The sequence below is a fragment of the Canis aureus genome, chromosome 18, assembly GCF_053574225.1.
Source record: "Canis aureus isolate CA01 chromosome 18, VMU_Caureus_v.1.0, whole genome shotgun sequence".
Classification (NCBI taxonomy): domain Eukaryota; kingdom Metazoa; phylum Chordata; class Mammalia; order Carnivora; family Canidae; genus Canis; species Canis aureus.
This window is the reverse complement of record NC_135628.1, coordinates 45162575-45179074: the sequence shown is the minus strand read 5'-3', so window position 1 is coordinate 45179074 and position 16500 is coordinate 45162575. Positions and strand designations below refer to the sequence as shown.

The 16500-nt window shown below is 34.1% G+C and overlaps 1 long non-coding RNA gene across 1 annotated transcript in view; it reads right to left on the bottom strand.

Moving 5' to 3' along the window:
* LOC144288359 (uncharacterized) overlaps positions 1-16161 on the bottom strand; it is a 157416-nt gene extending 141255 nt beyond the window's left edge. Inside the window, exon 1 of the long non-coding RNA XR_013356305.1 lies at positions 16036-16161. This is a non-coding gene — a long non-coding RNA (uncharacterized LOC144288359). The remainder of the gene's footprint in view (positions 1-16035) is intronic.
* Positions 16162-16500: the final 339 nt, after the last annotated feature.

The window sequence follows — 16500 nt, the reverse complement described above, 5'->3', positions numbered from 1 at the left end:
GAGAGAGGGCCACCATTTTCATCCTCCTCCCCCCGCCCATCAGTGTTGAAAGCCTTTAGGGAGCAAAACAGCACTACATAGGGCAATCTGGAGCCACTTACACTGAGCCAGACCCCTGGCAAGGGAGGTACATTTCCACAAGTGCAAGGGCACCTGAGAATCAATGCAACAGGACCCTCCCCTAGAAGACCAGCAGGGACAACTAGCTAGCACCAGGTTTACCCATCACAGAGAACTGCAAAACTTCAGCTCTTCAGGAAAAAAACAGAAACAAAGAAACAATAACAACAACACAACAACAACAAAAATATATATATAGTGGTTTCCATTCATTGTATTTTATTTTAATTTATTTTTTTTTTTAATTTTTTGAGAATATACAGAGAGGAGAGAGAGAGGCAGAGACACAGGCAGAGGGAGAAGCAGGCTCCATGCAGGGAGCCTGACGTGGGACTCGATCCCGGGTCTCCAGGATCACACCCTGGGCTGCAGGTGGTGCTAAACCACTGAGCCACCAGGGCTGCCCTAATTTACTTTATTTTTGTATAAATATAAGTTTTTCTTTCTTTTCTACTTTGGGATCTAGTTTCTTTTAACAAGCAGACCAAAATACACCAGGATCTAGTATTTTGTTTTGTTTCATTTCTAGTTTGATTTTTTCTTACTCTGTTTTGCTGTTGTTTTCTTCTGGTTTGTTTTGTTATTTTTTTTTCTTTTGTTGCTGTCGGTAGTATAGTATTTTCTCTCTATTTATTCTATTCTCTTTTGGACATAATGATGAGATAGAGAAATTCTCCACAAAAGAAAGAACGAGAGGTAGTACTCACTGCCAGGGATTTAATTAATATGAAAATAAGTAAGATGTCTGAATTAGAAATTAAAACAATGATTATAAAGATATTAGCTGGGCTTGAAAAAAACCTTAGAAGACACTAGAGAAAAATCTAATCAGGCCAAAATTAAAAATGCTATTAATGAGATGCAGTCAAAAATGGAGGCCTTAACAGCAAAGATAAATGAGGCAGGAGAGGGAGTCAGTGATATAGAAGACAAAATGATGCAACAGAAAAAAGGAGAGAAAGACAACTACCAGGTCATGAAGGGAGACTTCGAGAAATCAGCAATCTCATAAAGTGAAATAATATCCACATAATAGGGGTCCCAGGAGATGAAGAGAGACAGAGAGACAGAAGGTTTATTTGAACAAATTATAGCTGAGAACTTCCCTAATCTGGGGAAGGAAACAGGCATTCAAATCCAGGAGGCATAGAGAACCCCCTCAAAATCAATAAAAATAGGTCAACACCTTGACATATAATAGTGAAACTTACAAACTTCAGAGATCAAGAGAAAATGCTGAAAGCAGCTCAGGACAAGAGTCTTTAACCTACAAGGATAGAAACATAAGGCTGGCAGCAGAAAGGACTGGCAGGGTATATTCAATGTGCTAAATGAGAAGAATATGCAGCCAAGAATACTTTATCCAGCAAGACTGTCATTCAGATTAGAAGGAGAGATATATTTTCCAGGACAAACAAAAATTAAGAATTTCTGAACCCTAAACCAGCCCTGGAAGAAATATTAAAGGGGATCCTTTGAGCAAAGAGAGAGCCCAAAAATAACAAAGACCAGAATGGTAGAGACAGTCTACAGAAACAGCAACTTTACAAGTAATACAATGGCACTAAATTCTTATCTTTCAGTAATTATTCTGAATGTAAATGAACTAGATGTTCCAATCAAAAGACATAGAGAAAAAAAAAAAAAAAGACATAGAGTATCAGATCATAATAAAAGAGTCTATCCAACAAGAAGATCTAACAATGGTAAATTTTTATGCCCCTAACTTGGGAGCAGCCAAATATATAAACCAATTAATAACAAATTTAAAGAAACACATTGATAGTAAAACATTAATAGTAGGGGACTTTAACACCCACTCACAGTAATGGACAGATCATATAAGCAGATCAAGAAGAACACAAGGGCTTTGAATGGCACACTGGACCAGATGGACTTCACAGATATATTCAGTGCATTCCATCCTAAGCAATAGAATATACATTCTTCTCAAGTGCATATGGAGTATTCTTCAGAACAGATCACATACTGGGTCACAAATCAGATCTCAACTGGTACAGAAAGACTGAGATTATTCAATGCATATTTTCAGACCACAGTGCTTTAAAACTTGAAGATGATCACAAGAGAAAATTTGGAAGGAACACAAATACATAGAGGATAAAGATCATCCTACTAAAGAATGAACGGGTCAACCAGGAAATTAAAGACGAATTTTAGAAATACATGAAAACAAATGAAAAGAAAACATAACTGTTTGGAACCTTTAGGATGCAGCAAAGGTGGTCCTAAGAGGGAAATATATCACAATACAGGTCTTTCTCAAGAAACAAGAAAGGTCTTAAATACACAACCTAACCTTATATCTAAAGGAGCTAGAGAAAGAATAGCAAATAAAGCCTAAACCCAGCAGGAGAATAGAATTAATAAAGATTAAAGCAGAAATCAATGATATAGAAAAAAAAAACAAAACAGTAGAACAGATCAACAAAACCAGGAGCTGCGTCTTTGAAAAAATTAATAAAAGTGATAAACTCCTAGCAAGACTTATCAAAAAGAAAAGAGAAAGGACCAAAATAAATAAATCCTGAACTGAAGAGACCACAACAACCAATGTATGTCAACTATATTTCAATTTTTTTTAATTACATGTCAACTATATTTAAAAATTTTTTTTAAACAGGAAACCTTTACCTTTGAATCCACATTCCTAAATACAGCATCAAGGCAATAATCACTCTACCCCTAAATTTGATTTCTAGCCTTCTTTCTCTCTTTTTTTAAATTCATTCTTCACTGACTATTACCCATTCCACTGCACTTCTAAGGTATTCTTTCTGCTGGTAATCAACCTTCTTTATTTCCACCCATACCAAAGCTATACCATCTTCAAAACTCCTCCTCAAATGCAGTTTTAAAAATTTTCCTTGTTTCCAGACAATTTTTCCCTTTTGGGGAGGGTTCCAAGTTATAATACTTATGTTCTTCCAAATTTATATTTTAATTATTTGCATGCATTCTGTCTCTCCCTCTACACTGCAATCTCTTTAAGAACAGAGTATGATTTATTTTTTACATTTTTACTAATATCTTCAACATAGGTACCAAATAAATGTTGAACTTATTATGCAAATGTAGCACTCAAAAGCAGATTTGAAACATAATTCATAAGCAGAAATTGGTTACAGAATTGCTATGGAACAAAAAGACAAGGATGTAATAATAATAGACATGGCCTCTAAGAAAGCTCTATGTAAACATAAAAATCTGAATTTTAAAAATCATCCCTCTTTATACATTTACCTGACAAAAGTATTCATTTTCAAAGAATCACTGTAACCTTAAAAAGGTAAACTTGCTAGGAGTCTTAAAATATCATTTAATTTGCAAAAATATGTTTTTAAATATCTATTGTATAAAGAAAGCTGCACATATACATAAATCCTTTCATCAAACTCCTACTCTTCCAAAAATATCTTCCCTGCCTCTGTGATCTATAAGCAAAAAGAGTTGAAGTGAGGAGGGGGGAGGAAGAGAAAGCTAGTCTAACAGAAGCTACAAATGGTGATTGAAGAGTTTGAAAAAAGATCTATTAAAGGAGGTCAAGAAAAGGGATATTATCCAGCAAAAAGATTAAAGGTTGATTTGAGACAATTTAATAACAATCTATAAATACATGAAGGGCTCTCACACAGGGAATAATCACCAGCTTCTCTCTAACTTCCATTTAGACCAGAACAAGAGAAAAATTATGTTACATAAAAAGAAAAAATTTTAATAGTAGTAATTACTTAATACTAAAATGGGTAGGTAAAGAGAATTGTGAACTCTTATTTCCTGTAAACTGGCTCAAAAATGTGGCTTAAAACACACAACCTGGTTAGAGGTAAATAAGACACTAAATTTTCAAAGTCCCCTGCAATCTCTAGACTCAGCAGTTTTAAATTTATTTCTCTTTCAGAAAATCTTACTTTTTTTTGGATTCCCTGTTTCACCTAAGAAAGCTGTGTTGAAAGAAGAACTTTAGGACTTTGTTATATTCCAATTTTCTCCCACATCCCTCTAAAAGTTTTGTCATTTTGATGATTCCTTTCTGGCATCTATCTGAGTGTTAAACACAGGAAGAACCCAAGAAGGTTCTAGCAAAGCGTGACTCCTACTCCTCCATAGCTCTACTTTCTTCCAGGCTCCAAAGCTCATTTATATTTGGATCAAAGAAACCCGTCTGCCTCTTTTGTAACAAGCTGGTAATATTGATATAGATCAAAGAAATTAATAAAGGGAGAGAGGAAAATAGTGTGAAGATAGCCAAGTACACCTAGCCTCAAGGTTAAACATGTTACATCTTAGATTAAAATTTCAATTTGTTTCAACTATCTTCAAATTAGCAGAGGAAACTAACCAAATGTGCTGCAAGTCTCAGAATTCAAAGAAAACAAAACAAAATAAAACAAAAACAAAAAACAAAACAAAACCTCTATATACTAGCAATGCATTTAATTACAGGAAGTTAAAGAGTTGTTAAAACAATTTTATCAGAGTTCTCCAGAAAAGCAGAACCAATATAACGTACACAGAAACAGAGACAGAGACAGAGACAGATTTTAAGAAAGAGATTGGCCCACAAGGTTTTGTGGGTGGACAAATCTTGTAACAGATGAGCTGGCTGGCTGGAAATTCAGACAGTATTTCTGTGTTAGTGCCTTGAGGCATAATTCCTTCTTTGTTAGAAAATCTCAGTGTTCATTCTTAAGGACTTCAACTGATTGGATGAGGCCCACCCCCCACCCTCATATTACCAAAATAATCTTCTTTACTTAAAGTCAACGGATTTTAGGTGCTAATTACAGTGACAAAATCCTTCACATCATAACTACTGTTTGTCCAAACAACTGAGCATATAGCTTACCTAAGCTGACGCATAAAATTTAACCATCACAATTGGTTGTTGTTTTTAAACCTAGTGAGAATTTTTACTGATTTTGTTGTTCTAAAGTCTCTGAATCTCTTCAATAGACATCCTTGACAATAGCAATAGATGATTTGCAAATAATTTCACTTGTGTATTTATTAATTTAGTCAACAAATATTTATTAAGCATTCATATGCCCTGGCACTGTTCTAGGAACTACAGATACAGAAACGGAGAAGACAGACAAGGCCCTTGAGGGTTTGCAACATTAGGAGTTCCCTGGGTGAAATTCAGAACTGGTCCCCATACATAGACAGCAAGGAAAAACCAAAGAAAAAGGCAGACCAATCCAGATTGGAAGGTTGCAGTTCTAATAAGCAAGGAACTTACATACAAAGCTTGTCTTGAGTGGACACAAAATGAATAAATCTCCGCACCCACCTGACAGAATCTTAAGAGTTTACATAGAGACTTTAAAAGGGCTTAGTCACTTAGACTGTTCAGATAGTCTCAGTAACACACTACCTCGCAAGGCTGCGTCCTTGCAGTAGCAACCAGTATAGAACAGTGGGCAGAACATACAGTCCAAGGATAGGAGAGCAAGGAAAGAGCCTCAAATTACCTGGCCCAGTGCAGGTCAACTGGCCAACACGTCTTGATGACCATCTCCAACACTTGCCACCTTGGACTTTACATTCCTCTTATTTAGAGTACTTATAACAACTCAGTATTATAATTTACATCTACTAGTTTATGTATTAATATACCCTAACAATCATATTGTTTCCCATAAGCTGGGACCATTTTTGGTGTTTTGGTTTTTTTTTTTTTTTTCTGTATGCCCAACCATACAGGTCCAGATTGATAATAGGTAGCCAACACATGATGTGCTAAATAAATTAATTTGTAGTCCAGTAGAGTCTTTCCATCTTGCATATAATAAAAGACCCAGAAAAGCTGACTTACTTAAAGTCATACAATTTTATTTAACCAGAAATAGATCGTGGATACCCATGTTCAAATATCTTCCAATAAACCACACATACAAATAAACGTGTGAAAACTATGTCGATTTATGAAAGTAATTGTCCCAAGAAAGAGCAATTACACTCATGAATTAATCTAAAAGTATCATTCACTCACTATCTTTATTCCTTCATAAAAATAATGTTAGTTTACCTTATTCAATCTTTCATTTTAAAAAAATAGTCTTAAAGTTTTTAAGAAGAAAGTTATAATTAGAACTCCACTGACATCTGCCAAAGAATTAGCATCAAGAGTTTCAGAGTCCTGATACAAATTACTCTGTCAGGTGCCTGGGTGGCTCAGTTGGTTAAGTGTCTGCCTTCAGCTTAGGTCATGATCCCAGGGTCCCGGGTTCAAGCCCTGCATAGGACCCCCTACTTGCTTGGCAAGGAAACTGTTCCTCCCTCTCCCTCTGCCTGCTGCTCCCCCCTGCTTGTGTTCTTTCTCTGTCGAAAAATAAAACCTAAAAAAATAATAAGTAAATAAATTACTCTATTAATCCACTCTAACTTTGATACACATGGTTTAGTACTTAAACTAAACTATAACCATTTGACAGTCTTGCTCAAGGTTTCTCCAAAATGAAACCTGATTTCTTATTGGAAATTAATTTCATGAGGTTGAAGTGAAAACACACCCTCAACTCTTCTATTTCTTTTTGCGCTCCAGGTGCAGGAAGGGAACCACAGCCAGAACAAATCAAAGTATTCCATGCCTCATAAAATGGTTCAAAGAAGGTACATGTCCCAAGGAGAGCCCATCAGAGGCCATATATGAGGTTCCTCTGAGGCTACTAAGTATATGAACCCTAAAACTTAAAGCTGCTGACAGTAATCTTTTCAATGATGTGAGGAGAGTTAGCCTATAAATAAACTCAATTTAGTAGAGAGAAAAACTAAAATATGGAAGAAACATAATATAATTTGAGGGCATAGATCCAGTTGTGTCTGCATATTGCATATTTTTAGTTATGTAGGCCAATAACTATATATATTTACAAGAAAAGTTTTGATAAATACAATCCTAGAGGTGTAAGCTCTATGAGTGCAGAGATTTTTATATATTTTGATTCACTGCTGTATCATCATCACCTACAATGGTACCCTAGCATTGCAAAGTCATTCAATAAACATTTGAAATAATACACCCAGTGTTTATGGTGTCTATGTCACCATGGTTAAAATCTGCAAAGAAAATTCAGCAAGATCTCTGTCACTGATTAAATCACAAAGCCCAAAAGAGCTACTATGCACTGTGATATCAGCGATCTCATTAATCTTAATAATACAGGATATAGGCATTATTATCCTCATTTTACAAATGAGGAAATTGAACTCAGAGAGGTTAATTAATTTGCCCAAGGTCATGCAGTAAATGATGGAGCTGGAATTGAAGCCCAGGTGTTCTATCTGACTTTAATGTCTATACATGCCTCTAAAATTACAATATTATACATTTTTATTTTCAGAATAGTTTTATCAGTGTCAGTCATTTGACACAATAAAGCAATGTATCTCAACGTTTTAATTTTTAATAAAATTTTCAGAGAACTGGGGCATCTGGGTGGCTCAGTCAGTTAAGTTTCTGCCTTTGGCTCAGATCATGATCCCAGGTCCCTGGGATCAAGTCCTGCATCAGGCTACCTGCTCCACAGGGAGCCTGGCTCTCCTCTGCCTCCATCTCTCTGTCTCATGAACAAATAAATAAAATCTTTGAAAAAAAAAATTTTTTTAAGGGCTAAAGGTCAAACACCATATCAAATCAAGCAGCAAGTATAGGAAGACTGCAAATAGATTGTTTGACTCACCATTTGCTATTAAACCCTATCTTAATTAATTTGGGCTGATATAAGAGAATACTGGATTGGGAAAAAAGTGGGAGGTACCTGGGTGGCTCAGTGGTTGAGCATCTGCCTTCGGCTCAGGTCCTAATCACGGGGTCCTAGGATTGAGTCTCACATTGGGTTTCCCACAGGGAGCCTGCTTCTCCCTCTTCCTATATCTCTTTCTCTGTCTCTGTGTCTCTCATGAATAAATAAATAAAATCTTTTTAAAAAGAAAGGGGGAGAATACTGGATTGGATGGTTTAAATAGCAAATATTTATTTCTCAAGTTCTGAAGCCTGGAAAGTTCAAGACCAAAATGTTGACAGATCTGATGTCTAGTGAGAGTTCACTTCCTGGTGGGCAGATGGCCATCTGCTTCAAACTAGGAAACAAAATATCAATAAACTCCAGATTCTGCATAAGTACTACTTAAGACAAAACCAACCAGGACAGAAGTAGAGGAAGAGGAAAGGGGCTTTGGGGCAAAATAGGAAGTGGGCCAACAGTCTTGGGCCAGAAAGGTCTCAGAAATTTCCCACAAATAACTACTTTCAGAAGGAGAAGGCCTTACAGTAAACAGAAACTTCAATAGCAGCTCCCCAAATAAACAGGATATAATTGCTAAGGTCATAAGAACAGTAAAGAGATAGAAAATCTTGATTAATGTTGCCAAATAACTCACATAGGAAGTCCCTCACCTTGTCAGTTAAAGGCTTGGGGAGATGTGGGAAAAACAAAAATAAAGGCAGGATCCTTGCTAAATCATATCAGGCTCTGAGGGCCAGTGACCCAGAAGGAGAGTCATATTTTCAATACCTAACTCTAGCTACAGAGGAGAGAAGCCTTAAATAAAGCCCCTTTCCAATTCAAATTTATCCTAAAATAACCTCTCATCACCAGTTCAGGAAAATCTATCCAATTCAAAATGCATAACATGAAATAAATTTGGTCTGGTTCCATATAAGCAGATGATGAAAATAAGCAACTAAATTTTACAACTGATGAAAACTCTTCAAAAATTTTTGTTTTGAAGCAGATGAAAATTTTAATATAATATTCCCAAATAAACTTAAAAATAACCCAGTCAGGAAGCAATAGCAGTTACAGAAGAATACAAAACAGAAATAAAGGACTCAGAGAAGAAAGAACCATAAAAGAGAAGGATATGCAGAACTCAAAAAAGAAACTGAAAAAAGTTAGAAATAAAGACAAAATTATAAAGACCACAACAGAAAATAGACACCACAGAAAAAAATCACTAATTGACAGAATATAAAAAAGAGAAATGTGAATAAAATAAAACATATATTGAAAAAGAGAAGAAAGTTTTCAAGGGTAGTAGATAAACATAAAAGAGAAGCAAAGGAGATCCAACATGCATTTAAATCCCTAAAATTAAAAATAAAAATCAATAAAAATCATGGAATAAAGAAATATTTGAAACTTTAAGAAAATTATCTGTGCATTAATAATAATAACAACAATAATAATAAGGAATTGAATGAAGAACATATATCTGAAATGGTACACTATGTACTTGGGAAAACATCCAAACTAACACCAAGCTATTTCCCAGTAAAATTATTAGAAATCAAGCAGAAATATTACTTGGAAATTTAGCAAACAAATCAAGACATGGATAAATGATAGAAAATCAAAGTGGCATCAAATTTCTCACTGCAACATCAGTATCAAGAAACAGTGAGAAATACCTACAAGTTACTCAAAAAAAAAGAAAATATGAGATGAACATTTTATTTTCACCTAAACTTTCCTTAAAGTATACAGGCAATGGTCTTCTGAACATTAAGGAACCAAGAGACTATTTCACCAATTGTCCTTCCTTGGGACAATATTAGTACAATATTATAGAATAATCTATATACAATGATGAAATTATTGGAGAAACTTTGCTAAAAGGAATTATGATGCACAATAATTATATTCAACAATAAAATTGAGACTAAAATTTGGGGTTAGCATGAAGGAATAACATGCAAGTGTTAAATATGATCTGGCAATATAAAAATAGCAAAAATAGAGTGATGTCAGCAAGATGGAAGGATAGAAGGTTCCATCCTTCATGCTTCCAGAGAAATACCTTTTTGACAACCAGACATAAACAAAAATATTTTCATAAGAGCATTGGAATTAAGTGAGAGATTCCAGCAAACAAGAGTACAGAAATGAGAAGAGATGCACTGAAAAGATACTGAGAAAGTTAGTTTCATTTTATCTGTATTATTTCTTCAAAAGTGCATAGTGCAGGGCCAAAAGAGATCCTCTTGGCCTGAGAGTTCTCTGATTGGGAAAAGTGTGCAAAATGAGCATCCAGTTTGACCAAAGCCCTAAGCTCCAGGCCAACCCCCACAGACCCATTAATAGACATTAGCACCTGGTCCCCCCACAGACCCTAACATCAGACATTCTTGGGAACCCCAGCACCATGCCATCCATTGGCAGACACCAACACAAGACCTGCTTACCCTGCAGACACTAGCAGCAGGCCCACACATGTACTCTACCAGCTGGCCTAGGAAGAATTCCTGACTGTGTGAACTGGTAAAGGTTTTGCCCTGCCAAAGCCAGTAGGTACAGATTGTTGAAAAAAAAATTATTTTTTTAAGTGTATAGTTATCAAAATAAGGCTACAAAGATCATGAAAAATCAGAGAGCCCTGAAACTATTACAGGAACAAAATAAAGCTCTAATAATAAAATCTAAAGAAATGGAGATCTGTGAAATACCTGAAAAGAATTAAAGATAATTTCCTTAAAGATCAGGGAGCTACATATAAACACAGATATTTAGTGAAATAAAATCAAGGAAACAATATATAAGTAAAATGAGAAATTCAACAAAGAGATAGAAACCTTAAAGAAAAACCAAACAGAAATTATGGAGCTACAGAATACAATGACTAAACTGAAAAATTCAATATAGAGCTTCAACCACACACTTGAGCAAGCAAAAGAATGAATGAGTGAGGTTAAAGACAAATAATTTGAAATTACATTCAGAGGAACAAAAAGAAAAATTATGAAATAGAGTGCAAGAAGGATACCATCAAAATAATTAACATGCATATTATCAAAGTCCTTGATGGCATAGACAACACAACAAGAAAGGGGCACAATCTTACTTAAATAAATAAAAGCTAAAAACTTCCCAAATCTAAAAAGAGAAATGGACAACTAAATTCATGAAACCTAAAAAACCTAAGGAATACACAGTAGGAAAAAGAGCAAATTCTGACATCAAAATCATAAAGTGGAGGGAGGAGTAAATGTGTATAGGGTATCTTTGAATAAAACAAAAATAAAAGTTCATATTTATTTTATATATCAGATGACATATAAATTGACATATGTCTTTCACATGCTTGATTTTATAGTTTTAACCTTTAATTCTATTTTATGTACAAGAGTAAGGTATAGGATTTTAAAAATTTGTTTTAGAATATAAATTATCAGCTGACTAGAGGCTACTCATTGCACAGGAATGAATTTTCACTCTGAGAGAACTTGTAGAATTTTGTAAGCAATTGAAGTTAAATTTTCATCAGTTTAAGTGAGACTTACGATAAGAATTTTAATGCAAGTCTCATACCATTGACGAAAAAACGTATTGTAAATACAAAGTGAAAACCTATAATAATACAAACAAGTTAGAGAAAAAATTGAAATCATTGAATCACAAGGAAGGATATCAAAAAAGGAAGTGGGGAACAAAAGAACTGCAAAATAGACAAAACAATAACAAAAGGGCAAGAATAAGTCCTTACAATAATTACTTTAAATATAAATGAATTAAACTTATCAATTAAAAGACATTGAGTAGCTGAATGGATTTGATAAAACAAGATCCAAAGACATGCTGTCTATAAGAGACCTACTTTATTTATTTATTTATTTATTTATTTATTTATTTATTTATTATTTATTTATTTATTCATTCATTCATTCATTCATTCATTCATAGAGAAAGAACAAGAGAGAGACAGTGAAGTGGCGGAGGTGGAGAATGGCAGAAAGGGAGGGAGAGGTAAAGGGAATCTCAAGCAAACTCCACACTGAGTGCAGAGCCCAACACAGGGCTCAATCTCATGACACTGAGATCATGACCTGAGCTGAAATCAAGAGTCAGACACTTAACCAACTGAGCCAACCAGGCACCCCAAGAGACCCACTTTAGATTTAAGGACACAACTATGCTGACACCAAAAAGATGAAAAAAGATACTCCATGCAAACAGTAACTGAAAGAAAGCAAGGATGGTTATACTTATAACAGATAAAATAGATTCTATGTAAAGAAGGTAATTACATAATGATAAAAGGGGCAATCCACCAGAAAGGCAGAATAATTATAAATATATATGAACCCAACATCAGAGCATCTAAGTATATAAAGAAAACATTGATACAAAGGGAGAAATTGCAGTGCAATAACAGTAGGAGACTTCAATGCCCCATTCAGAGGAATGCACAGATCATCAAGGAAGAAAATCAGTAAAGAAACAGCACATTTGAACACTATAGATCAAAATGATCAACAAATATACAACATTCCACGTAATGGCAGCAGGATATATATTCTTCTCAAGCACACATGTAACTTATTCCAGGATAGATCACATGCTAGGTTACAAAACAAGTCTTAACAAATTTAAGAAGCCTGAAATAATTCCAAGTATCAAATATTGGCAAGAATGTGAAGAAAGGGATCCCTTGTACATTGTTAGTGGTAGTGTAAATTGATGCAGCCACTATGTAAAACAATATGAAGTTTCCTCAAAAAATTAAAAATATATCAATGACATGATCCAGTATTCCCACTTCTGAATATACACATCCAAAGGAGTTGAAATCAGTATCTCAGAGAGATGTTTGGCCTTTCATTTTCACTGAAGCATTACTAACGATAGCCAAGACACAGAAGCACCTAAATGTCCATTGAGAGATGAATTTTTAAAAAATTGTATGCATATACAATGGAATACCAGACATCTTAAAATGGAAGGAAATCCTGTCATTTGTAGCAATACGGATGAACCTGGTGGACATTATGCTAAATTAAATAAGCCAGACACAATGGACAAATACTGTAAAATATCTTTTTTATTTTTTTACTTGAGTGTAGTTGACACACAGTATAACACTAGTTTCAGGTATATGACATAGTAATTCAACATCTCTACTCCTTCTGCTATTCTTATCATGAGTGTAGCTACCATCTGTAACCATGCAATGCCATTATAATATAATTGACTATATTCTCTTTCCTATGACTTATTCATTCCATAATTGAAAGCCTGTATCTCCCACTCCCCTTTACCTATTTTGCCATACCTCCACCCCCTTCCCTCCAGCAACTGTCAGTTTGTCCTCTGTATTTATAGGTTTAATTCTGCTTTTTGTTTGTTTATTCATCTGTTTTGTTTCTTAGATTCCACATATTAATGGAATCACATGCTATTTATCTTTCTCAGTGTGACTTACTTCATTTAGCATAATACTCTCTAGGTCCATCCCTGTTGCTGCAAATAACAAGGTCACATACTTTTTATGGCTGTATAACATATAAGTAAAAAAATAAGTAAAATTTTAAAAGTCTGTGAATATAGGACAAAATAAAACTTTAGTGAAAAGAGGAAGGAAACAAATTTATTCACTGTGTCATAAAGCTATGGCTTAGAATAATTCACTATTTAACTGACAAAGCTTTGGTATATTTGAAAGTACAAATATCAACATCAAATAAGCTAATACCATTGACTAAAATTTGATGTTTGAAAAGAAAAAAAGAGAAGACAAAAGAAAAACTTCTAGTCTAAACTTATTGTTTATCATAGTCACAGGGTAAATAAAGGGCACTATTTATATTATTTTAGAGAATTAATGTAAAAGTTAGCACTATAACAAAAATACAAACCTTCTAAAACATTCCAAAAATCCATAATAGAAAGAAGGAAAAGAAAACAAAGAAAAGAAAAAAGCAGGTATCATTGTGATTGTTAAAAGCTCTCTTCTCACATATATATACATATTTACTAACAAACATGTGTGATATGTTTATAATATCATAAACCTAGGGTCAAATTTATCAGTCATATCAATAAATATGGATTTGGTAAACTTATTTAATAAAGAAAAATATTGTCACTTTGTTCTCAAGGTAAAATTCAATATTATGATGTGCATAAAAGAATCACCTAGAAAAAAGTGATTCAGAAAGATTAAAATTAAAAGATTGATAGATGATTGCAAAGAGACTGGTAAGGACCGAACTGTGTTTGTCCCAAAGTTTATTTATTGAAATCTTAATTCCTAGTATCTTAGAACATGATCATATGTAGAAACAGTGTCTTTAAATGGGCAAAGGAGTTAAAATGGGTGGCGCCATAATCTAAAATGACTGGTATTCTTGTTAGAAAGGAACCTAATTCCTCAAAATGTTAAAAATAGAACTACCCTATGATCCAGGAATTGCACTACTAGGTATTTATTCAAAGGATACAAAATTGTGATTCAAAGAAGAAGATGCACCCCAATGTTAAAACAGCAATGTCCACAATAGCCAAACTATGGAAAGAGCCCAGATGTCCATTGTCTATATATATATATTGTTCAGCCATCAAAAGGAATGAAATTTTGCTATTTGCAATGATGTGGATGGAACTAGAGGGTATCATGTTAGGTAAAATAGTCAAAGACAAATACCATATGATTTCACTTATGTGGAATTTAAGAAACAAAACAAATAAAGAGGAAGGGAAGGGAAAATAAAATAAGATAAAAACAGAGAGGGAGGCAAGTCATATGAGATTGTTAACTATAGGGAACAAACTGAGGGTCGCTGGAAGGGGAGGGGGTGGCAGGATGGGAAAATTGGGTGATGGGCATTAAGAAGAGCACGTGTTGTAATGAACACTGAATGTTATATGCAACGATGAATCACTAAATTCTGTCTTTGAAACTAATAATACACTATATGTTAACTAACTTGAACTTAAAGTCAAAAAAGTAAAAATAATAACAAAATTATTAATTTAAAGAATTAGAAAGAAGAGGAATTTAGGGCACAGACACACGGAGAGGGAAGAAAATGTAAAAGACACATATGCAAGCCAAGGGGAAAGGACTCAGAAGAAACCGATCCTGCCAACACTTTGATCTTAGACTTCTGTGTCCCAGAATAGTGAGAAAATAAATTTCTGTTGTTTGGCAGTCAGTGGGTCTTGTTATGGTGGACCCAACCGACTAATACACAGACCATTGCTCCTGACCCTCACAAGGAGAACAAGCCATTTAAACTATAATTTAAAAAAAAAAAAAAAACTATCAGAGAACTGGAGATACAAAGAAATCTAAAACAATAAATTCCAGAAAGTGATGAGCAACTCTTAGGAGAGGAGATATTCACAGCTTTGTTTCTTCCTAATAGAGCTCTGGGATAAAGAGAAATCATTCTGTATAGAACAACAAAACAAAACAAAAAAAAACAGCCAAATTAAATCGTAAACTCACCCTCAAAATATTTTCAAAGGAACTGAACCAAAATAAAGCTACAACAAAACCTGACTTATCTCAACTACAAATTAGATTGATTTTAGCCCTGCAGGAACACTTCATTATAGAAGAAGGGAGTTACCTCTTTTGGGAGCAAATATTTATGTTTATTTCTAATATTGTTTTACGTATACTATTTAACATACAATAAAATATTACAAGATATGTGAAGAAAGAAGAAAATGAAGGATAATAGTCAATAGAAGCAGACCTAGAGATAATCCGAATATTAGAATTATCTGATATGGACAGTAAAATAACCATAATAAATGTTTCCCAAAACAGACTGGAAAAGATGAAAACATGCATCAATAGATGGGGAAAAAGAAATTATCAACAAAAAATAATAAATTTAGATATTAGCACCAAAAATATAAAATAATAAATGCATTCAGTAAACTTAATAGCGCACTAGACATGGCAGAAGAAAAATAATCAAGTTGAATAATTAGTATCCAAATCAGAACAGAAAAAAGTGAAAAAAATGACAAGTGTCTGAGATCTGAGACAATACTAAGCACGTAATTTGCATATACTTGAAATCCTGGAAGGAAAGCGAGAATGTGGCTGAAGAAACATTTTAAGAGGGATCCCTGGGTGGCTCAGTGGTTTAGGGCCTACCTTCAGTCCGGGGCATGATTCTGGACTCCCAGGATGAGTCCCATGTCAGGCTCCTTGCATGAAGCCTGCTTCTCTCTCTCTGCCTCTCTCATTTTCTCTCTGTGTCTCTCATGAATAAATAAATAAAATCTTTAAAAAAAAAAGAAAAGAAACATTTTAAGAGACAATAGCCAAATATTTACAAATTTGATGAAAATATGAATAGGAAATTATTAGTAAAAATTATGAAAACCAAAGTAATGGGAAGAAAAAGCAGACGGGAGAAACATATTCATTACTTATCAAAGAGAGACAAAAGAATCACAGCTGATTTTTCATAATATACAAATTGCTAAATGACAAAGTGAGATACAGAACTATGGGACAATATGCTACTGCTCTTATAAGAAAGAACTGATGGAAATAAGTGGAGACAGGCAGACACTAAATAGATATATAGGTAGGTATAGGATAGATAAATAGATA